The sequence below is a fragment of the Oryctolagus cuniculus genome, chromosome 3 (assembly GCF_964237555.1).
Source record: "Oryctolagus cuniculus chromosome 3, mOryCun1.1, whole genome shotgun sequence".
Classification (NCBI taxonomy): domain Eukaryota; kingdom Metazoa; phylum Chordata; class Mammalia; order Lagomorpha; family Leporidae; genus Oryctolagus; species Oryctolagus cuniculus.
In genome coordinates, this window is record NC_091434.1 from 7,774,213 (window position 1) to 7,798,511 (window position 24,299).

General features: G+C 52.7%; 1 long non-coding RNA gene across 3 annotated transcripts; it reads left to right on the plus strand.

The window, feature by feature from the left end:
- Positions 1-99: 99 nt before the first annotated feature.
- Positions 100-24,093, plus strand: LOC108176898 (uncharacterized). 3 transcript variants are annotated; one of them, XR_011387556.1, is made up of 6 exons: positions 100-510; positions 6,032-6,128; positions 6,344-6,418; positions 15,327-15,421; positions 17,810-17,896; positions 17,997-24,093. It is a non-coding gene; the product is annotated as an uncharacterized lncRNA (long non-coding RNA). The 3 variants fall into 3 exon arrangements; XR_011387557.1 differs by lacking the exon at positions 6,032-6,128 and having other exon boundaries at positions 17,997-23,633; positions 23,798-24,093; XR_011387555.1 differs by lacking the exon at positions 6,032-6,128.
- The last annotated feature ends 206 nt before the right edge of the window (positions 24,094-24,299 follow it).

Consider the following 24,299-nt stretch of genomic DNA (forward strand, 5'->3'; position numbering starts at 1 on the left):
AGGCTCGCGCAGGGCCCGCCCACCGCGGGGCCGCGGCTCCGGATTGGTCCAGGGGCGGCTTCCGGGCGGTCTTCCGGGCGGTCTTCCGAGCGCCCTGGGCGCTCCGGCCGGGCAGTAGAGGCGGACCGCTCCTGGCCCTCAGGAGCTTGGCTTCGCCCTGGTGCTACCGCTGGCGCCACTACGGCTCGAGTAGCCGGCAGTGGGGCTGCTTCTGAAACGCCACATTTACCGAAAACAATGATTAAGGGAGCCAGCAGTTCTGGAAATTTGCCTTTCTTTAGAATTCTGAGGACTGTCCGGTTTCTAGGCTGTGGCGAGAGAAGGGACCAGGGACCTAGGCTGAGCATCGGCTCGTGTTTCCGCGTCTTTTGGTGTTCGCTGCTGTGAGTGCAGCATTTCAGATGGAAACAGCGAGGCCGGCCGTGCCCAGCGGCAACAGGGCTCCTGCGGTGCTGACCCTTGTCCCGTTCGGGCGGGAGAGAAGTCCAGGTGGACGAAGAAATGGAGGAGGTAGGGGATGGACGAGGGCGGGAGATGAGGACAGTGGCGATGCAGTAACTGTACAGCCATCAGCACGCGGGGTAGGGGCGCAGGGGTGAAAGCCCCCTCCTGCGGCGCCGGCATCCCATTGGGCGCCTGTTCTGGTCCCGGCTGCTCCACTTCTGATCCAGCTCTCGGCTATGGCCTGGGAGGGCAGTGGAAGATGCCCAAGTTCTTGGGCCCCTGCACCCACGTGGGAGACCCGGAGAAGCTCCTGGCTCCTGGCTTCAGATCAGCGCAGCTCCAACCGTTACAGTCAATTGGGGAGTGAACCGGCGGATGGAAGACCCCTCTCTGTCTCTACCTCTCTCTGTAACTCTGTGTTTCAAATAAATAAAATAAATCTTTTTTAAAAATCCAGGGTACAATAGTTCAACTGCATCGTTTATTCTCAGTGATGTCATGAACACTTTCCAACTAGTTTTACAAGTCCACCGTAAACTTGATACCCAAATCTGACAAGATTCCTTTTTGAGAAAGGAATTCAAAGGTCCCTGGCTTTCAGCATAGATGGCAAAAATTGCAAGCAAAATCTTAGCGAGCTGAATGCCGAGGTTTTGTGAAGTAGTACATCCTGATACAGCATGACCAGGAGAGGTATACCCTGGGGATGCAAAGATGTTTTATGCTTGAAAAGTGGCATCAGCTGTTCAGAAATACTAGGTTCAGAGGAAATTTCTTCATTTTTTTTTTTTAAGATTTTATTTATTTGAGAGGTAGAGTCACAGAGGGTGAGAGGTGGAGACAGAGAGAAAGGTCTTCCTTCCATTGGTTCACCCCCGAAATGACTGCAGTGGCCGGAGCTGCGCCGATCCATAGCCAGGAGCTTCCTCCAGGTCTCCCACGCGGGTGCAGGGGCCCAAGGACTTGGGCCATCTTCCACTGCTTTCCCAGGCCACAGCAGAGAGCTGGACCGGAAGAGAGGCAGCTGGGATTCGAACTGACGCCCACATGGGATGCCCACTCTGCAGACAGATGATTAATCTGCGCCACAGCGCTGGCCCCAATCTCTTCATTCTTAAAATCACTTTATTCATTTGCCCCCAAAATGTGTTTCTGTATTTAGTTTTTTGACAAATATTTAAACCCCTAGAGGCTGGCGCCGCGGCTCACTAGGCTAATCCTCCGCCTTGCGACGCTGGCACACCGGGTTCTAGTCGCGGTCGGGGAGCCGGATTCTGTCCCGGTTGCCCCTCTTCCAGGCCAGCTCTCTGCTGTGGCCAGGGAGTGCAGTGGAGGATGGCCCAAGTGCTTGGGCCCTGCACCCCATGGGAGACCAGGATAAGTACCTGGCTCCTGCCATCGGATCGGCGGTGTGCCAGCCGTAGCACACCGGCCGCGGCGGCCATTGGAGGGTGAACCAACGGCAAAGGAAGACCTTTCTCTCTGTCTCTCTCTCACTGTCCACTCTGCCTGTCAAAAAAATAAAAAAAACCCTAGTGTGTTCCACTTTTGTCTAGGAGTCCAGCATTGATATTTGAATATAAATATAAGTAGATTTGGTATTTGAATATAAATATAAGTAGATTTAAGTAGAGAAACAAAAGGATTGAGGAGGATGAGTGGTTACACAGCTGATGAACACTGGGCGCTTCCTACCCGCGCTCTTACCTCATCCTCACGGCAGCCGTGTCCTGTAGCCGTCATTTAAAGCAGGAAAGCAGATGCAGCCATTATAGAACTTGTTCATGGTTTCAGAACCAGGATCAACATGGAGCTGCTGAGTCCAACACCCCTACTCCTTCCACTCACTTTTCAGTTTTCTTCCAAACAACTCATTAAAAACATTCTTTTTTTTTTTAATGTGATGTATTTGAAAGGCAGAATGACAGAGAGAGAGCTCTTCCATCTGCTGGTTCACTTCCCAAATGCCTGCAACAGCCAGGCCCGGGCCAGGCTGAAGCGAGGAACCATGAACTTCTTTCTGGGTGTCCCGTGTGGGTGGCAGGGACACAAGTACGTGAGCCATTGTCACCTACACATCAGCAGGAAGCTGGCTTGGAAGAGGAGGTGGGACCTGACCCAGGCTCTGGTAAGAGATGTCGGAGTCCCAAACAGCATTTTTTTTTTTAAAGATGTATTTATTTATTTGAAAGAGTTACACAGAAAGAGGAGAGGCAGAGAGAGAGAGGTCTTCCATCTGCTGGTTCACTCCCCAATTGGCTGCAATAGCCAGAGCTGTGCCGATCTGAAGCCAGGAGCTTCCTCCGGGTCTCCCACGTGGGTGCAGGGGCCCAAGGACTTGAGTCATCTTCGACTGCTTTCCCAGGCCATAGCAGAGAGCTGGGTCGGAAGAGGAGCAGCTGGGACTAGAACTGGTGCCCATATGGGATGCTGGCGCTTCAGGCCAGGGCGTCAACCCGCTGCGCCACAGCGCCGGCCCCCTAAACAGCACCCTAACCTGCTGCACCACAACACCCACCCCTCGAACAACTCATTTTGAGAGGCAGACGGCTTCTATTTATTGTCCACTTTGAACAGCTAATTATATTATGGAAGCTTTTTTCTTTTTAAGATTTATTTATTTATTTGAAAGAGTTACACAGAGAGAAGGAGAGGCAGAGAGAGAGAGAGAGAGAGAGAGGTCTTCCATCCGCCAGTTCACTCTGGAACAACCAGAGCTGTGCAGATGCGAAGCTAGAAGCCAGGAGCTTCTTGGGGTCTCCCATGAGGGTGCTGGGGCTTGGGCCATCCTCTGCTGCTTTCCTAGGCCATAGCAGAGTGCTGGATCAGCAGTGGAGCAGCCGGGACTCGAATCGGCGCCCACATTGAATGCCGGCACCGCAGGGGGTGGCTTTCCCCGCTATTCCATGGCACCAGCCCCATGACTACATTCTTTCAAGCTTTATTATTTCCAAAGTATTCAACTTTGTTTTCATAGACTTGAAATATTTGCAGTGATTTTCTTACTTTCTATGCTGTTCACTTAATTATGTAACTGAAACTGCAGATACAGAGGTTTGTGTACAATGCAGATGATTCTTTTTAAGGCTGTAATTCAGCTTGAGGGAACAGAAGTGCTGAGGTTACTGGGAGTGTGTGAAATAGCCCACCAGCCACTCACGCCTGACATTTTGTGAGCATCAAGTTGGTAAGCACTGTTTGAAACTGAGGCTGTCTTCTATTTTTGTTTTAATTTATTTATTTACTTATTTATTCAAAAGGCGGAGCAACTAGGAGGAAGAGACAAAGGGGTATCTTCCAACTGCTGGGTCACTCCCCAGGTGCCTGCAACAGCCAGGGCTGAGCTAGGCCAAAGCCAGGAACCAGGAGCTCCATCTGGGTCTCCCAGATGGGTGGCAAGGACCCAAGAACTTGGGCCATCTTCCACTGCCTCCCCAGGGGCTGACTGCTCCCATATGGGGTGGTCACGGTGCTCGTGGTGTCAGCCCCCGGAGCCCCAGCGCTGACCCTCCACTGCAGTGGTTTCCCATACCACTAACATTCTTAGTGACTGTAACTCTTGGTTTTGAACCCAAACTGTGTTGGCTTGGAGGGAGAAAGTATGGACAGTATATTTTCCTTAAGCTGAGAGGCATGTGATGTGGTTCTAGGTTGTTGACACTGGTAACTCTTGGTCATTCCTCTTTAAAATGTGGTGCCTAACATGGTTTACTCTGACTGCTACCTTTACAGAGAGATTGACTCTTAGGGTAACCATATGCAAGTGTTGACTCGTTGAAACTACTTAATTCAGACCCCCGTCTCCCTCTTGATCCCACATCACTCCCATGCCCGATGAGCTGCTCCCTCCTCTGTCTGCCTGTAACCCAGGCGCGCTAACCACTGCCTGTTACAGTTCCTGACCTCCTGCTGCGGCGTGTGTGCACTGCGCTGTGGATGCCAGCTGTGTGAGTCTGCGTGGATGACGGCTCAGGGTGATGGCTGGAGCAGCAGGCATGGCTCCCAGCCCTGGAGGCGGCAAGTCCAGTTGTTGGCAGCTTTGGTTTCTTCTGAGGCCTCTCTCCCTGGCTCTCCGGCCGTCACGTGGCTGTCCCTCCAGTCCACGTCCTAATCTCCTCTTAGAAGAGCCGCAGTGACACTGGATTAGGGCTCATCCTGACAGCAGCCCCGTTTAACTTAATCACCTCTTTATTGACCCTGTCTCCAAGCAGTCACATTCTGAGGTGCTGGGGGTTAGAACTTATTTTGGGGGACACAACTCAGCTCACAGTGCCAATGGCACCTTCCCTCCAAGGTGACCTTGAACCTTGTCAACGCTGGCAATGAAGACTCCCTCTCTGTTCATTTCTGCAGTTCTCGGCTAGTGGCTGTAAGAAAGCAGGAGCAAGCCTGTGAGCCGCCCACCTCCCATGTGACTGTGCCCTCCCCTTGTGTGGCCCCAGCCCTGGCTCGCTCTGCGGGCTGGGCCTCCCCTCATTGGTGGGGAGATTCAGGCAACGTCCGACCTCTGCTGACCACATGACCCACGTCAGAGGTTTTCTCTGGGTATTATACATTAATGCGTTCTGTCCATGCTTATGATCCAGGCAGGTAGGCTGTCCCGTAAACTTAATCCTCAGATTTGTTTTTGTCTTAAGGAATCTGTATAACATTTTAAATGATATTACTTCCAAAGCAGGAATTCTTCTCCGTTGTTATTCAAATGCAGCACCAACGCATTTCAAATTTTTTCAAAATAAAGCTAAATGATAGGGCAAACATTGGGGCACAGTGGGTTACACTTCTTAGGGTACCCACTTCCCATATCAGAGCGCTGGTTCAAATCCTGACCGCTCCAATTTCAGTCCAGCTTCCTGCTAATGCTCCTGGGAAGGCAGCAGATGATGGCCAAGTGCGTGGGTCCCTGACACCCACGTGGGAGACCTGGATGAAGGTCCTGGCTCCTGAATTTGGCACATTGGACCAGCTGCGGGAAGATCTCTTCCTCTCTCTCTCCCTCTTTATCATCACTCTGCCTTTCAAAGAAATAAATCTTTTTTAAAAAAAGAAAAACACTGCCGGCGCCGTGGCTCAATAGGCTAATCCTCCACCTTGCGGCGCCGGCACACCGGGTTCTAGTCCCGGTCGGGGCACCGGATTCTGTCCCGGTTGCCCCTCTTCCAGGCCAGCTCTCTGCTATGGCCAGGGAGTGCAGTGGAGGATGGCCCAGGTGCTTGGGCCCTGCACCCCATGGGAGACCAGGAAAAGCACCTGGCTCCTGGCTCCTGCCATCGGATCAGCGCGGTGCGCCGGCTGCAGCGGCGGCCATTGGAGGGTGAACCAACGGCAAAGGAAGACCTTTCTCTCTGTCTCTCTCTCTCACTGTCCACTCTGCCTGTCAAAAAAAAAAAAAAAAAGAAAAAAAAAAAAAAGAAAAACACTAAGTGACAGTAAATTTTTCTTAGGTGTTTTTATACATGGCCAGCATTGAGAGCAGTTCCTCTGAAGAGTGGTCCATGCTTCCTGTCCTGTCCCCAAAACACGTGACAGCAACTGATGAGGCGGGCTCTTGTTTAATGCTGAATGCAACCAACCGTGTGTCCTACAGGAACCAGAGAGGAGCCCTTCCCGCTGAGGGCTGGGGAAGACGAACAGGATGGCAGCAGCGATGGTGGAGACTGGGACGTGAGGAAGAGGGCAGGCAGGTCAGACAGTGCATTCCTTTATGAATGTGAAGGGCTGTGTAACGCATTCATAATGCCTTTAATTCACAACACCGTGACCAGCCCCAGCTCGGATTCCTGTGAAGGGCAGGCAGAGGGAAGGTGTGATGTTTGTGGGTGGTGTGCCAGCTTCCTGTTCCCTCGTCGGTGGGCACCGCGGATCATTAATGATGTGTGGTCCTGGCTTTTACCCGCAGGGCCTGCCAGGACAACAGAAGCAGGAAATGGCCAAACTGGAAGCTTCCCCTGGAGCCAGAAGACAGAGTTAGGAGGTAACGTCTCTGCTGTGTTCCGAGCACAGGACACACAAGAATGTCGTGTTGGCAAACTCGGAGCCTCTGCTAGCCCAGAGCAGCACTGGCTGACACTGGACGCTCCCCTGAGTATGACAACCCAGCATGTCTCCGGGCATTGATCCACCTGGGTGGGAAGCCCTGCTCTGTGGTTACTTGCTAGTACTGCCTGCCGGTTGGTGGAGCCTTGGTTTTACTGAATTGTTGGTCTTTTTTCTTTTTTTAAGAATTCTAAATTTATTTGAAAGAGCAACAGAGAAAGAGGAAGAGAGAGAAAGGGAAACCTTCCATGCACTGGTTCATTCCCCAGGTGGCCACAATGGCCCAGTGTGGGCCAAGCGGAAGCCAGGAGCCAAGAACTCCAACTGGGCCTCTCGCATGGTGGCCAGGGCCCAAGTATTTGGGCCTTCATCCTCTGTTTTCCCAGGTGTATTAGGTGGGAGCTGGATTGGGAACAGAGCAGATGGGGCTTCAACTGGTGCTCTGTTATGGCATGCTGGCATCACAGGCGGTGACTTAACCCTGTAGCCGAAGGCCTTGGTTTTAATTTGTAAATTGGGCAGCTGGTCTGACTTGGTGCTAATTGCCACTTATGTCCAGGGTAACGGACCAGACAGGCAAACGCTGTTAATCTTACCCATGCATGCATTTTCCTTTTCTCCTGCATCTCTGCAGGAGGTGTGATTATGAGATTTTTTTTTTTTTTTTTTTTGACAGGCAGAGTGGACAGTGAGAGAGAGAGAGAGAGAGAGAGAAAGGTCTTCCTTTGCCATTGGTTCACCCTCCAATGGCCGCCGCAGCTGGCGCGCTGCGGCCTGCGCACCACGCTGATCCGATGGCAGGAGCCAGGTACTTCTCCTGGTCTCCCATGGGGTGCAGGGCCCAAGCACCTGGGCCATCCTCCACTGCACTCCCTGGCCACAGCAGAGAGCTGGCCTGGAAGAGGGGCAACCGGGACAGAATCCGGCGCCCCGACCGGGACTAGAACCCGGTGTGCCAGCGCCGCAAGGCGGAGGATTAGCCTAGTGAGCCGCGGCGCCGGCCTGATTATGAGAATTTTAAAAATGCTGAGCTCTAGAACTTAGTGATGCCATGAAATTAAATTGAGGGACTGTCATTGTGGCAAAGCTGGTTAAACGGCTGCCTGTGATGCTGGCATCACATATGAACACCAATTTGAGTCCTGGTTGCTCCACTTCTGATCGGGTCCCTGCCTGGGAAAGCAGTGGAAGATGGCCCAAGTGCTTGGGCCCCTGCACCCACGTGGGAGACATGGAAGAAGCTCCTGGCTTTGGATCAGCACAGCTCCAGCCGTTGTGGCCATTAGAGAAGTAAACCAGCAGATAGAAGACCTCTCTCTCTCTCTCTCTCTCTCTGCCTCTGCTTCTCTATAACTCTGCCTTTCAAATAAATAAATAAATCTTTAAAAAAAGAAAAGCATATGGTGAACTCTGTGTGTTGGCCTGGGCAGCCATGGTAAATACAGGACAGCAAATGTGAAGGGATGCGTCCCCAGTATTCAGTGGGCTTTGCCGGGAGCAGATGGGCATTCTGCCGCGCATCCAGTAGGTGCTGTGGTGCAGCAGGTTAAGCCACTGCCTGCAGTGCTGGCGCTGCTCCGCTCTTGTTTTGTTTAAGATTTACTTATTTATTTTTAAAAGATTCATTTTATTTATTTGAAAGAGTTACACAGAGAGAGAAAGAGAGGCAGAGAGAGAGAGGTTTTCCATCCACTGGTTCACTCCCCAGTTGGTCACAATGGCCCGAGCTACACTGATCCAAAACCAGGAGCCAGGAGCTTCCTCCAGGTCTCCCATGTGGGTGCAGGGCCCAAGGACGTGGACCATCTTGCACTGCTTTCCCAGGCCATAGCAGACAGCTGGATGGGAAGTGGAGCTGCCGGGACTCAAACCAGTGCCCATATGGGATGCCGGCACTGCAGGCAGCGACTTTACCTGCTATGCCACAGTGCCAGCCCCTTAAGATTTATTTTATTTAACCCATTGCACCACAGCGCTGGCCCTCCCTCCCTATCCCTGCTGCTCCATTTCTGATCCAGCTTCCTGTTAATGTAGCTGGGAAAGCAACAGAAGATGGCCTAACTCCTTGGGCCCCTACACCCACATGGGAGACCAAGATGAACTGCCTGGCTCCTGGCTTCAGCCTGGCCCAGCCTTGGCCATTGCGGCCATTTGGGGAGTGAACCAGTAGATAGAAGATCTCGCTCTGTCTCTCCCTCCCTCTCTGTAACTCTGCCTTTTAAATTATAAAAAAAAAAAAATCTTAAAAAAAAAAAAAAAAAGAAACTCCCACCAAAAGCTATATAACGCCTCAAACTTTACCTCGTTAAGTTTTAATTAAGTACACTTAATCTTCAGACTTACTCCTTTCCATGAAGAATGGTTGCAAATGGGGCTGAGAGGATCCAGGGGAGCCGGGGCCCCGTGAGAGAAAGCACAGAAGGGAGGGGGTGCATTATCGGCAGGAACTGTCGAAGCCCACGGGTCTTCACGCCATGCCTTTCACCAAAATACGTTACAGGTTCATGAGTGATTTCATGTGAAGTCAAAACCATAAAGTCCTAGAGAGCGATGCAGAGCTGGCCCTGTTTTTGTCTTTAATCTGCAAGAGAGGAGATCCTTTCTAAGTTGGACACAAACCCAGGAAGTCCTAAAAGAAAGGTAGATAAATGACTGTGTAAATAACATCTTTTATGGGGGAAAGAATCAAATAAGCAAAGTCAAAAAACAAGTGACAAACCAGGAAAAAATATTAGTAATTCTTATCAAGACCGAAGGCTTATTTCACTAATATGTAAAGTGTACCTCACAAATCAATAAAAGACCAACAATATAGGGATTGGCATTGTGGCACAACAGGCTAATTTGCGATGCTGACTTCCTATTGAAGTGGGGGGGGGGGGGTGGGCAGCAGCTAATGGCCCAGTAGTTGGGTTCCTGCCAGTCATGTGGAAGACCTGGGTGGAGTTCTAGAAGACCTGGGCGGAGTTCTAGGCTCCTGGCTTCAGCCTGGCCCAGCCCTGGCTATGGCAGGCATTTGAGGAGTGAACCAGCAGGTGAGAGATCTCTGCCTGTCTCTATCTCTCTCTCTCCCTCTCCTCCCTCCCCTTTTCTCTCTGTCACTCTTCCTTCCAAGGAGATGAAACTAAATGAACATTAAAAAAAAAAAAACACTGGCCGGCGCCGCGGCTCACTAGGCTAATCCTCCGCCTTGCGGCGCCGGCACACCGGGTTCTAGTCCCGGTCGGGGCGCCGGATTCTGTCCCAGTTGCCCCTCTTCCAGGCCAGCTCTCTGCTGTGGCCAGGGAGTGCAGTGGAGGATGGCCCAGGTGCTTGGGCCCTGCACCCCATGGGAGACCAGAAGAAGTACCTGGCTCCTGCCTTCGGATCAGCGCGGTGCGCCGGCTGCAGCGGCGGCCATTGGAGGGTGAACCATCGGCAAAAGGAAGACCTTTCTCTCTGTCTCTCTCTCTCACTGTCCACTCTGCCTGTCAAAAAAAAAAAAAAAAAAAAAAAAAAAAACCACGTGATACATTAGAGTGGCTAGTGGCTGTAACAAAGAAGACAGAACAATCGGTGAAGATGCCGAGAAATCAGAAGCCTCGTGCACTGCTGGTGGGAATATACGATAGTGCAGTCAATTAGGAAAGCCGTTTAGCAGTTTCTTAAAATGTTAAACGGAGTTGCCATATGGTTCGGCAATTCCATTCCTCGGTAGCTACCCGATAGAAATGAGAGCATGTGTCTGGTGCCAGCACTGTGGTGGGTTAACCCACCATGTGGGCGCTGTTTCCAGTCCCAGGAGCTCCACTTCCTATCCAGCTCCCTGCAAATGCTCAGGGAAAGCAGCGGAAGATGGCCCAAGTACGTGGGCCCCTGCACCCATGAGGGAGACCCTGGTGAAGCACCTGGCTCCTGGTTTTCACCTGGCCCAGGCCCAGCGTTGTGGCCATTTGGGAGGTGAACAAGCAGATGGAAGATCAATCAACCGATTGATCTCTCTCTCTCTCTCTGTCCCCTTCTCCTTCTCTCTCTCTCTCTCTGTCTCTCCCTCTCATTGTAACTCTTTCAAATAAAATACATTAATTTTTAAAAAGCACAAACAAAAACAGAATGTATCTAGACATTTTTTTTTTTTTGACAGGCAGAGTGGATAGTGAGAGAAAGAGACAGAGAGAAAGGTCTTCCTTTGCCGTTGGTTCACCCCCCAATGGCCGCCACGGCCAGCGCGCTGAGGCCGGTGCACCGCGCTGATCCGATGGCAGGAGCCAGGTGCTTCTCCTGGTCTCCCATGGGGTGCAGGGCCCAAGGACTTGGGCCATCCTCCACTGCACTCCCTGGCCACAGCAGAGAGCTGGCCTGGAAGAGGGGCAACTGGGACAGAATCCGGCGCCCCGACCGGGACTAGAACCTGGTGTGCCAGAGCCACAAGGTGGAGGATTAGCCTGTTGAGCCACGGTGCCGGCCATATCTAGACATTTCTATAAACGTTCATGTCAGCATCATTCATAATAGTCAAAAAAGTGGAAGTAATCCCAAGCACCATCAGCTGAAGCATGGTGTGTCCCACATACACGAAGGGTCCAGAATGGGCACAGATGCAGGGCCAGGAGAGTTGGGGCTGCGAGGGCTGGCAGTGGGAGCGGGTTAGAGCATGGGGAGTGACTGTTGTGTTTGTGGCACTGATGAAAATTTTCTAAAATTAGATAACAGAGAAGGTTGTATAGTTCCACGCATGATAAGAACCCTTATAAGCGTTAGATGGGTGAATTTTGTGATAAATAAATTTTACCCCACTAAGGCTAAATGTGTACATGTGCTTGCTCTTGTGTGTACGGAATGTTGCCTCTGAGGTTAGAGGTTGGGTGGCCTGGGTAGGAGTAGAAGGAAGCCATCCCTGGATCCTTCTCTGCCTCCTGGATTCTTGTTTGTATAGTGCCGGCTCGAAACAGGGTTGATGAGCACCAGAAGATGTTACCAATAAAAGCACCCGGCTCTCAGGGCTGACTGCTCTTCCTTCTCTCGCCTGCCCCATGCCCACAAGTGCAGAACTGCCTGTATCGAATTCAGGTCACAAGCCGATGCGGGGAGAGCCTCGGAAGAGGAGCAGTGGGCAGAGATTGATGGGCTCGCCATAAATCTGGACTATAGTGGAGACACAAGCCAGGGCCGGGAAAGTAGGGCTGGGAAGGAGGGCACCCAGACAGGTAGGGGCCAGCCTCTGTATTGACAGTGTCGGCACCAGCGGGGTCAGCAGGGCCCCTGCGGGAGGTGAGGCTGGGGACACCGGACACCTCCAACTGCAGTTTTCCCTGCGTCAAAGTTGTAAATCATTCCTCACGTTTTCAAGCTATTGGGCATTGTCCTCGCTAACTGTAACCTTGATGTAACCTTGATGCATTTGAAATCCATCTTTTCCTTTCTGGGTACCCATTAGGATTCTATCGAACAAGCTCTTTTTTTAAGATTGATTTGTTTATTTTGAAAGAGAGAGGGAGAGACAGAGAGGTCTTCCGTCCTCTGGTTCCTCCCCAAACGGCCTCAACATCCAGGGCTGGGCCAGGCTGAAGCCGGGAGCCACCCTCATGGGTAACCGGGGACCAAACACTTGGGCCATCTCTTGGTGCTTTTCCCAGGTGCATTAGCAGGGAGCTGGAGAGGAAGTGGAGCAGCCAGGACATGAACCAGCGCCCATATGGGATGCCGGCATGGCAGGTGCTGTGCCCTGAACAAGCTCTTATACCCATAATTTCAGAATGCGATATTTCATTCTCCTCAGGCATTCATTCTCTCTCATAGTGTTCTTTGTTTGTTTGCTTTTAATTCGTATTCATTTTGTTTGAAAGGCAAAGAGCCAAAGGGAGAGAAACAGACAGAGACGTTTCCCATCCACAGTCCATTCCCCAAATGCCCACCACAGTCAGCACTGAGCCAAGCTGAAGCCAGGAGCTGGGAACTCAGTCCAGATCTCCTGTGTGGGTGGCGGGGGCGCAGCCAGATCTCCTGCGTGGGTGGCAGAGACCCAGCCAGATCTCCTGTGTGGGTGGCGGGAGCCCAGCCAGATCTCCTGCGTGGGTGGCGGAGGTGCAGCCAGATCTCCTGCGTGGGTGGTGGGGGCCCTGCCAGATCTCCTGCTTGGGTGGCGGGGGCCCAGCCAGATCTCCTGCGTGGGTGGTGGGGGCCCTGCCAGATCTCCTGCTTGGGTGGCGGGGGCCCAGCCAGATCTCCTGCATGGGTGGCGGAGGCCCAGCCAGATCTCCTGTGTGGGTGGTGGGGGCCCAGCCAGATCACCTGCGTGGGTGGTGGGGGCCCTGCCAGATCTCCTGCGTGGGTGGCGGGGGCCCAGCCAGATCTCCTGTGTTTTTGCAAGAGTGGGTTATTATAAAGGAGAAAAACTGGCTCTGCCCACTCTGGCTTCCTGTCTCACTGGGTACTCTTCCCTCTCACACAACACAGGATGCCAGTGTCCCCAGCGGCACCTTAACCACTGCACCAAGCGCCCGCCCCTTTAACAGTGCTGTTGTCAGGTTCCAGCCAACAGCCTCAAACCAGTGTTCTCCATCTGTCTAATCCAAGGGGCAGGCATGTTGGCTGACACAACAAAATACAGTTGAATTTGTTATGAAAATTTCAGAAAATTAAGAAATTTCATATAAAAGTTTGGATTTTCTTTTCTCTTTTTTTCTTTTTTTTTTTTAAAGAATTATTTTTATTTCTTTGAAAGACAGTTACAGAGAGAGGTAGAGCCAAAGAGAGAGAAGTCTTCCATCCGCTGGTTCATTCCCCAGATAACCGCAACGGTCAGAGCTGAGCTGATCCAAAGCCAGGAGCTTCCTTCTGGTCTCCCACGTGGGTGCAGGGGCCCAAGGACTTGGGCCATCTTCTACTGCTTTCCCAGGCCAAGGAGAGAGCTGGATCGGAAGAGGAGCAGCCAGGACTAGAACCGGTGCCCATATGGGATGCTGACGCTTTAGGCCAGGGCATTAACCCACTGCACCACAGCGCCGGCCCCATTTTCTTTTCTTTTCTTTTTTTTTTTTAAGCCTGGATTCTCTCTCTCTTTCTTTCTCTCAATATTTATTTATTTATTCGAAAGGCAGAGGGGCCATCTCTCTCTCTCTCTCTCTCTGTGCCTCTCTGTAACTCTGCCTTTTGAATAAATAAATAAATCTTACAAAAAAAAAAAAAAGAAGAAGAAGAAGAAGAAGAAGAAGAAGAAGAAAGAAAGGAAGAGAGAGAGAGAAGTCTTCCATCTGCTGCTTCACTCCCCAAATGGACACAATGGCCAAAGCTGGATCGATCTGAAGCCAGGAGCCAGGAACTTCTTCCTGGTCTGCCACACGGGTGCAAGGGCCCAAGGACTTGGGCCATCCTCTACTGCTTTCCCAGGCCACAGCAGAGAGCTGGATCAGAAGTAGAGAAGCTGGGTCTCGAACTGGTGCCCATATGAGATGCCGGCACTGCAAGCGGTGACTTTACTCGCTACGGCACAATGCCAGCCCCTAAAGCCTGGATTTGCAACTTCTCCTGATACCTCAGTCTGATGGCGCCAGGGCCACACCCTCGTGTGTCAGCAGTGGTAGAGGTGAGAGGTGGCCACTGCCTTTTAGGTGCGCATTGCTCTTGGCCGCTAGGATCCCGCCACCCCGAGGGCCTCCCTAGCACTTTTTAATAATAGAGTGAATACTTTTATTTCTTACAAAGTAATATGTTCATGGCAAATGTGTGCTGTGAGAAAAACCAGGCATAGATTTCCAATTGTTTTGGATCAAAATAAGCTTGTCTTTTAGTTTCATTTTTCTGTTAACTTGTTGAAGTACTCTGGTACTTTTTCCATATAGTGAAAGTGACATTTTAATATTTCTTACACATTTGTCTCAAAGGAAAGAACAAGAAAGCCACACTGTTCTAGAAAAATGGGAGAGAGTGTGTTCTTGACTTGCTTCCGAGCGGGAATAAAATAAATGCGTGAGGCTGCTATGAGGCGTCCTTGGGAATTAAGTGAGAAAAGTGCCTTTTATAGGTGGGAGTTTACTGAGGACGTCTGTCGAGTGTGGCGGCATTCACATGCGCTGGGCAAACACCGGACTCGCGGCGGCACTGCTGCCCAGCCTCATGTCTATGCTATGGCTGGGAACTTACCGGGACAATTTCAAGAAAAAGGCAACTCGGGGGCCGGTGTTGGGGTGCAGCCGGTAAAGCCGCCGCTTGTGACACGGACCTCCCATCTCAGAGCACCAAGCTGAGTCCTGGATGCTCTGCTTCCAGTCCAGCTCCCTGTCAATGCACCTGGGAAGGCGGCAGAAGGTGGCCCACGTCCTTGGAACCCTGCCGCAACGTGGGAGACCCAGATGGTGTTCCAGGCTCTTGGTTTCAGCCTCACCCAGCCCTAGCTGTTGTAAGCATTTAGGGGCTGAACCTCTAGATGAAACATTCTCTCTCTCTCTCTTTCTCTCTCCTTCTCTCTGTGTCACTTTGCCTTTCAAATAAATAAATCTTTAACAAAAAAATAAGGAAAGGAAGCAAAATTGTGTGTGGCCTTCTGTGTCCCAGCTCACGAACGCACTGACAGCAGTAATGCCCCAGCCTGCTGTGTTTATTTGTGCTGTAGAGGAACCCTTCGATGTGACTGAAGAATTTTTGGATGTCATACCCATGGCAGGCACAACTTCAGGAAATGACTTATTTCTATGTGTTGAGAAAAGTCTTAAAAATTTTCATGCAGACTGGTCGAAATTAGCAAGTGTTAGCACAGATGGTAGTTCTGTCGCGGTTGGTGTTAAACAGCTTGTTACAAAACTAAAATCTAAGCTGGCAGGTCTTTGCAAAGACGCCAGCATAAGTCTGTGCATGGCCTCATTCTCCAGGAATCCGTGTGTGCTGAGAAGTTAAAAATGGGTCCTGTCCTGGACGTAGACTGCATCGTGACTGGACACGTTCCCATGGCTGCAGCCACAGGAAGGTCAGTGCTTTGTCCCATGAATCAGGTGCACAGGGTGGAGGCCTGGGATGTCAGCAGCTGGGGTGTGGGATGGTGGGACGGTGCTAAAGCAGCTCTCTGTGCCAGTGGGAGGGGCTGACTTGTTCATTCTTCCAGGGCTGAGTGTGTGCCTCAGCTTTCTGGGGTTGTTTGTTTATTTGTTTATTTTTAAGATTTGTTTATTTATTTGAAAGGCAGAGCTAGAGAGAGGCAGAGGCAGAGAGAGACAGAGGTCTTCTGTCTACTGCTTCACTCCCTCAATGGCCGTTGAGTTGAGCCAATCCAAAGCCAGGAGCCAGGAGCTTCTTCTGGGTCTCCCACTTAGGTGCAGGGGCCCAAGGACTTGGACCATCTTCTACTGCTGTCCCAGGCCACAGCAGAGAGCTGGACCGGGGGTGGAGCAGCCGGGATTTGAACCGGTGCCCATATGGGATGCTGGCACTGCAGATGGCAGCTTTATCCACTATGCCACAGCACCTGCCCCCTTTTAAAGATTTATTTATTTAAAAGGCAGAATTACAGAGAGACAGAGGGAGAGCGAGATCTTCCATCTGCTGCTTCACTCCCTAAATGGCAGCCACATCCAGGGCTGAGCCAAGCTGAAGCCAGGAGCCTGGAGCGTCCTCCAGGTCTCCCATGTGGGTGCAGGGGCCCAAGGACTTGGGCCATCTTCTGCTGCTTTCCCAGGCCACAGCAGAGAGCTGGATCAGAGGTGGAGCAGCTGGGACTTGAACCAGTGCCCATAAGGGATGCCAGTGCAGTACCTTACTGCGCCACAGCGCCGGCCCCTGTGCCTCAGCCTTCTAGCAAAGTCTGGATCAAATACTGAGCCCTTTGGCTGACGTTACAACCCCTCTCGAATCACATTGGACAGTTCTCTGCCAGGACGTTCACAATGGATACAGGAATGTATGGTTTGATTCGCTCATTCCTTGCAAAATCATGTTTTTGGGAACCATTCACTTGATGGAGAACAGGCTGGCCCCCTTCCCTGCACTGAAATTAGTTTCTGAAAATGAAAGTGACAGCCTGAACTACATTCCGAAAGTTAAAGGATTGAAAGCTGAATTCCCAAAACACACTGATTTCAAACGAATGTGCAGTTCACCTGCACGCGTCATCACGTGCGCGGAGCAGCAGGGCCGCACCACACTGCGAGTCCAGTAGACCGCGCTGGAATCCCAGGATCCTGCAGATGCTTTGGGGACGGCTACCCTAAATAGAAAAGCCGTTGCGCAACGGCCCATGTTTGGAACTGCTTGTGCTTGTGAGCAGCTATTTTCTGTTGTAAAAATAAATACTCCCGAGGCCGGCGCTGTGGCGCAGCAGGTTAAGCCGCTGTCTGCAGCGCCAGCATCCCACGTGGGCGTTGGTTCAAGTCCAACTGCCCCATTTCCGGTCCAGCTCCCTGCTAATGCACCTGGGAAAGCAGCAAAGGATGGCCCAGGTCCCTGGGCCCCTGCACCCATGTAGGAGATCCCATGAATCTCCTGGCTCCTGGCTTTGATCTGGCCCAGCCCTGGCCACTGCAGCCATTTGGAGAGTGGACCAGCAGATGGAAGACCTCTCTCTCTCTCTGCCTCTGTCTCTCCCTCTCTTTAACTGTGCCTTTCAAATAAATAAATCAATCTTTAATAAACAAACAAAAACTCCCAGCTAAAGCTTTCTAGGGTGACTCCTCTGCCGCCTGTTGCTATACAAGATTCGCAGCCTAACACTGACTGACACCTTGGGGCACAAGAAAGAAGTGTCTGATTTTGAACTTGAGCAGTAATACAAATTAGGGAACTTCGAATAGTTACTTTAGTTATTCCTATTTTCTTTCTTTTTTTTTTTTTTTTTATTTTTTGACAGGCAGAGTGGACAGTGAGAGAGAGAGAGAGAGAGAAAGGTCTTCCTTTGCCGTTGGTTCACCCTCCAATGGCCGCCGCTGCAGCCGGTGCACCGCGCTGATCCGATGGCAGGAGCCAGGAGCCAAGTGCTTCTCCTGGTCTCCCATGGGGTGCAGGGCCCAAGCACTTGGGCCATCCTCCACTGCACTCCCTGGCCACAGCAGAGGGTTGGCCTGGAAGAGGGGCAACCGGGACAGAATCCGGCGCCCCGACCGGGACTAGAACCCGGTGTGCCGGCGCCGCAAGGCGGAGGATTAGCTTAGTGAGCCGCGGCGCCGGCCTTTATTCCTATTTTCTAATCAGATTTTTTCAGTGTCAAATTGGGAGTACTGTGGCATCATATGTGTTGCACTGCATACCATATAAAGTTTGATTATACTCGTGGCGGGTGTTTTCTTTCTATACAGTGTCTTTCTGACCTTTGGAGATCTCAGGTTTGTAAACCTCTGTCCTAAAAGAGACCACATTTTCCTTCAAGGCATTTGTGAGCCTGGGACGGGATCTGAGGAGTCAGCTGGGTGGATCAACGCTCAGGCACCTCGTGGGACCCCATCCCCTCACCAGGGTAACCAGCTCCCTCCCTGGGCAGGGCTGGGCAGCACAGCCAGCACTGGCCTCTGCGCTGCTTTTCTGGGGCTTCCGTTTTGAGTTCACTCATTTCTTAGGAAAATGTAGCCGTGGCTGGTCGGCGTGGCTGGCCCAGGAGCACTGCACTCTTCCGGGCAGGATGGGTGTTGCCTGGCGCCCAGCACGCCCCCGGGGAATGCAGAACGGAGTCCTTTCCCAGGGAGAAGCCTGGGGACAACAGGAGGCTTTGCTCTACCACCTGGACCTGGACCTGACCGCTGCACTGCAGACCGCGGACCTTACAGAGTCAGCCTGAGGGCACAAGTCACTCATGCTCGGTGTAGGACACTGGAAATTGTAAAAATATCGGGGAAGGAGAGACCCTGTAATCTTGGGGTAGGGGGAAGAGAGGCACAAAGAGATGGATCTTCCATCCACTGCTTCACTCCCCAAATGACCACAACAGCCAGGTCTGGGCCAAGCCAAAGCCAGGAGCCCAGAATTCCATGCAGGTGTCCCACATGGGTGGCAGGGGCCCAGGACTCGGGCCATCCTCTGCTGCCTTCTCAGGCACATGAGCAGGGAGCTGCACCAGACGGAAACAGCCAGGGCTCAAACTGCGGGCCGGCGCCACAAGCTATGGCTTAACCTGCTGAAACATGGTCCCCAAACCTGCAGTCTTTCTTTAAAGATTTTTTATTTATTTGAAAGCTGGAGTGACAGAGAGAGGGATCTTCCATCCACTAGTTCACTCCCCAAATGGCCTCAAAGGCCAGGGCTCAGCCAGGCCAAAGCCAGGAGTCAGGAGCTGCTTCCGGGTCTCCCGCGTGGGTGCAGGGGCCCAAGCCCTTGCACCACCCTCTGCTGCTTTCCCAGGTTGTATTAACAGGGAGCTGGATCGGAAGTGGAACAGCAGGGACTGGAACTGGCGGCCATATGGGATGCCAGCATCGCAGGCAGTGGCTTAACCCAGTACACCACAATGCCAGCTCCAAAACCTGTCATCTTGACAAGCCGAGGCGACTCCTATAAACAAATACAAGGGGCTTCAAAACGTTCCTGGGAAACGCAGGTTATCTTCGAGTTCCACTTGTGCGTGAATGTGTTGACGCCCCTCACGTGCGGGTATGTGTTCTTTCCGTCGGCGTTCCCGGATGATCCACGGCATCGTGTACGGTCCACTTTGTATCCGTTCCCCTCCCCCAAAGGCCCCACTCAACAATAGGTCCTCAGTGCCCCAGTCTTCCAGGCTCAGGTTGTGTTTATTTGGTTGTCAGGGGCACCCCCGTGGGCCTTTGCCTGCCATTCCCTAGGTGTGGCCAGGACCGCGGCTGGGGTTTTTCCCAGGTGTGGGACCCTCTTCCTCTCTGCCGGTGTTGAGGGGTTGGAGAGAAACGCTGGCGGCAAGGGGAAGGAGAGGCGATGGTCTCTGATGCTCCGGGCCCTGGGGGTGAGCAGGGAGAAGCCAGCCAGAACTTGGGCAGCAGAGAGCAAGGTATGCGGCAGAACCAGGGAGGCTGGGGGCTGTGGCACTGGGACCAGGAAGAACAAGCCCAGCCAGCAAACCCAGGGGCAGTTCCCTTGGCTAGCAAGACGGAGACTCCACGGGAAGGGTAGGGTGGGGAGGGTCACGAGGGGAGAAATGAGGGAGGTTGGGGAGGGGTGACCGTGCCAGGCTGCTCTGTCCCAGGTGACCAGAGATGCAGAGGCCAGGCCAGGGTGTGAGAGGCAGGGCTGCGAACCAGGGCCCAGGAACAGAGGTTAAGGCAGGGGAGACTGCTGGGCAGATGGCAGGTCACTGCATGGAGCCTCCTCCCAAGGCCCAGGGGAGCAAGGGGAGGCCCCAGCTCTGCTTTCAGCCTCCGTTTGTCCTTGAGCGTGGGCAGCCGCGGTTCCAAGGGCTGCACCTGGCCCAGCTGACGCTGGACTCCCCTGGGGGCCGTGCCCTCTACTCCACCCCCTGCCTGGACCTGTGACTTGGGTCTTCTCTCGTCCCCTGGCTCCTGGGACCTTCACCTCTGGGCTGATCCCCGGACTTGGGCCCCACATCCTGCAGGTGGCCCTCCACCTGGGAAATGTGGCCTGAACGCCAGCTCATGTCTCAGCAGCATCCCCGCCCCTAAGTCCTCCACTTTCTCCCAGATCTACCCATCCCTTTCCAGAGCTGCTTTGCTTTCTGATGCGTCCTGTCCCACGTGGGCCCACCTAACAGTCTCACCGGCACCCCTAAAGCTTCGTCTCTCCAAAGCCTGGTCACCTGCTCCCCAGAAACTTCTACCTTGGGCCAGTTCACCCGTCTTGTGCCCCTCACTTTACCTGGGTTCCGGAGAAACCCCTGGCGTGGTTCTCCCGACAGGCTCCTCTGGCCCTGGTCCTCCCCAGGGTCAAGTCCACCTCCTCTCATTCTCATTGGGAAATGCCAGCTCCTGATAACTGCCACTCAGGAAGCATGCCCCTTGACCCTTCCTTCTCCCAGAGGCACAGCCTGCACGCTGGCCTGGTCCCACACGCCGGAGCTCCCTCCCCCGCTCCCTCTGCACCCCCCGCCCCCACCAGGGCTTCCCTCCATCCCCTCTCTGCTCTCTCCCTGAGGGTCCGCCATTTCTGTTTCACTTGGCTCTCCCATCACTGTTCAAAAACGCTGTGTCTCTGGCTTGTTCCCTTAGATTTTCTATTGTAAAAGAATTCACCAGGAAATGCATCCACTCTCCAAAACTCAACAGATAGAAGCAGGCGTCTCTCGTTCATCCCTTGGCCACCCAGCGCCTTTGTGTGGATGTAACCTGTATCATCGCTATTATTATTTTGTTCTTGAATGTCTTCCGCTGTTGTGTCACACAAGGAATTATGTATACACTCTTTCTACTGATTTTTTACACAAAATGTAGCGAGCTGCATGCACACTCCTGTACCTTGCTGTTTTTCATGTAAGGTGCAGTTAAGTGTAGCATAATAACGTTTTGGGGGTTAGGGGGTTGGCACTATGATGTAGTGAGTAAAGCCGCTGCCTGTGAAGCCGGCATCTCGTATGGGCACCGGTTCCAGTCCTGGCTGCTCCACTGCCCATCCAACTCCTTGTTGGTGGTCTGGGAACAGCAGTGGAGGGTGGCCCAGGTGCTTGGACCCCTGCCACCCAGCGGCCATCTGGGGAGTGAACCAGCAAATAGAAAATCTCTCTCTTTCTCTTTCTCTCTCTGTAACTCTTGACTTCCAAATAAATAAACAAATGTTTTATTTAAAAAAAAAAAGGGGGAGGGGGGAGGACAGCATTGTGGCTTAGTTTGTAAAGCTGCCGCACCCCGTATGGGTACTAGTTCCTGTTCCGGCTGCTCTGCTTCCAGTCAGAAGATGGCCCAACCAGCCCTCTGCTGTGGCCAGGGAGTGCAGTGGAGGATGGCCCAGGTGCTTGGGCCCTGCACCCCATGGGAGACCAGGAAAAGCACCTGGCTCCTGGCTCCTGCCATCAGATCAGCGCGGTGCGCCGGCCGCAGCGCGCCGGCCGCGGCGGCCATTGGAGGGTGAACCAACGGCAAAAGGAAGACCTTTCTCTCTGTCTCTCTCTCTCTCTCACTGTCCACTCTGCCTGTCAAAAAAAAAAAAAAAAAAAAAAAAGATGGCCCAAGTGGTTCAGTCCCTGCCACCCATGTGGGAGACCTGTATAAAGCTCCCGGCTCCTGGCTGCAGTTGGCCCAGCCCCAGAAGTGGGGCCATTTGGAGAGTGAACCAGCAAATGGAAGATTCTCTCTCTGTAACTCCGCCTTTCAAATAAATAAATCTTAAAAAAAAAAAATGATTGATTTGAAGGGTAGAGTTACAGAGTGAGAGGGAGAGACAGAGATCTTCCATCTGCTGGTTCACTCTCTAAATGGCTGCAATGGCCAGACCTGAACTGGTCTGAAGCCAGGAGTCAGGAGCTGCTTCCGGGTCTCCCATGTGGGTGCAGGGGCCCAAGGACTTGGGCCATCTTCCACTGCTTTCCCAGGTACATTAGCTGGGAGCTGGGTTGGAAGTGGAGCAGCCGGAACTTGAACCAGTGCCCATATGGGATGCTGGCATGTAGACAGTAGCTTTATCCGCTATGCCACAGTGCCGGCCCCTATATCTTTTTTTAAAAAATCAGAATTAACAATGGACCGCATGTATGATGGTGATTCCAGTGATGTGACAGCCATCCTAGTTTGTGTAGTACACTCGGTGGCATTTGCACGATGATGAAATCACCCGAAGACGAAGCTCTCAGAACACATCCCTGTTGTTGAGGGTGATCATGTCCTGGAGGTCATTCCATATTTGTCACAAAAGAGCTGCCTCTGGGCAGTGGGTTAACCTCCTGGCCTGAAGGGCCGGCATCCCATATGGGCGCCGGTTCGAGACGTGGCAGCTCCTCTTCCTATCCAGCTCTCTGCTGTGGCCTGGGAAAGCAGGAGAAGATGGCCCAAGTGCTTGGGCCCCTGCACCCACGTGGGAGACCCAGAAGAAGCTCCTGGCTCCTGGCTTCGGATCGGCGCATCTCCGGCCATTGCAGCCAACGGGGGAGTGAACCAGTGGATGGAAGACCTCTCTCTCTCGCTCTCTCTCTCTCTCTCTCTCTCTCTGCCTCTCCTTCTATGTAACTCTTTCTGCCCCTGCTTGTTTTAACAGCTGTAGTGTTGCACTGGTTGGATGCACATGGATTTCCTTAGCCAGGGCAAGAGGTGGACTCCTGCTGCTATCACGGGTGACCGCCCCTTCTTAGAAGCTCAGCACACCAAGCATTTGTCTCCCACTCAGGCCACTGTCCAGGGGGAGTTCCTTCTGTGTGATGACTCAGGGGTCCAGGATCCCTCCATTTTGTGCGTTTATCCTGTTCTGGGTCACTAGAAATCTCCTTATTTGGGACCGGCGTTGTGGCATAGCCAGGAAAGCCACTGCTTGTGACACCAGCATAGCATAAGGGTGCCGGTTCGTGTCCCAGATGCTCCACTTCCATCCAGCTCCCTGCTAACGACCTGGGAAAAGCTCCTGGCTTTGGCCTGGCCCAGCCCCAGCCATTGCAGCCACTTGGGAAGTAAACCGGCAGATGGAAGATCTCTCTCCCTCTCTAACTCTGTCTTTGAAAAAAATAAATAAGTCTTGTGAGGAAGGAAGGTCCCCACTTAGCACGTAGGTAGGAAAGAGCCAGGGAGACCCCATCAACCAGGCCCAGGTACACTCACTAATCCCTTTGGCTAGGCCTCGGCCACACAACCACTCCTGCAGTCCCACGGGGGACTGACGGATGCACCAGGGAGAAGGAATGGGCCGAGGAGCGGCCAGCAGCTCTCCACGGCCGCTCGGCCACTGTCTGTAGAAGAATCCAGAAGAGAGTCTTGCCCTCAGCCCAAGTCTCCCTTCAAATCCTGCTTACTGTCACAGCCAAGCGCCGCCCAGGCACTCTCTCCCTCTGCTGTCTGTGGTCCTGGTGGGACTGCTCTGCGCCCGCCCCGCTCCACCTCGGGGGTCCTTCTCCCAAGGATGGGGTTCAGCTCTGCTCTTCACCTCCCCCACACCTGACACGCCGCCCACCGCTCCCCTTGGACCTTCCCTCACCCCCCAGCCCGAATGCCTCTGCCCAGGCCCCCTTCCTCTGCCGTCCTTACAGGCTGCTGTTCCACAGGCGGCACATCCCATGACTTAATGGCTCCACCTTTCGGCACCACAAGAGGTAGGAGGGTCAACTTTTCCGTCCAGAAACACCTATTTCTCCAGGAATCATGGTGCGTTAAAACCCAGGCCTGGTGCAGGGTTAAGTTCACTGGTATTGGACATGGTTCCTTTTCAACTTCTCGGTACATAGGAAGCATGAACAAATGCATGCATGTTGAAATAGACATAGTGGGGCTGGCGCTATGGGCATTGTAGGCCAAACCTCTGCCTGCAGTGCCAGCACCCCACGTGGGTACCAGTTCGAGTCCCAGTGGCTCCACTTCTGATCCTGCTCCCTGATAATGTGTGTGGGAAAGCAGTAGAAGACGCTGCAAGTCCTTGGGCCCCTGCACCCACATGGGAGACCCGGAAGAAGCTCCTGGCTCCTGGCTTCAGAGTGACCTACTTCCGACCATTGCGGCCATTTGAGGAGTGAAACAGCAGATGGAAGATCTCCCGCTCTCTTTCTCTCTCTCTGCCTCTGTAACTCTGCCTTTCAGATAAATAAATAAATCTTAAAGAAAAAAAAAAGTCCACAGTGATGCCTCCAATTCCACTCTGACAGCATCGCGTGCATTCCAGCCTTGCCCCTTATTTTTAACTCGTTTATCTGACAGTGAGAAATGATTCCCCTTAATCACAGGATATGTGCTTATCTGCTCCATGCCAAAATACATGTAGTTTCTGCATTTCTAACTTGCACGTCTGTGAAAAGCAAACCTACTGCTTAGAGTGCG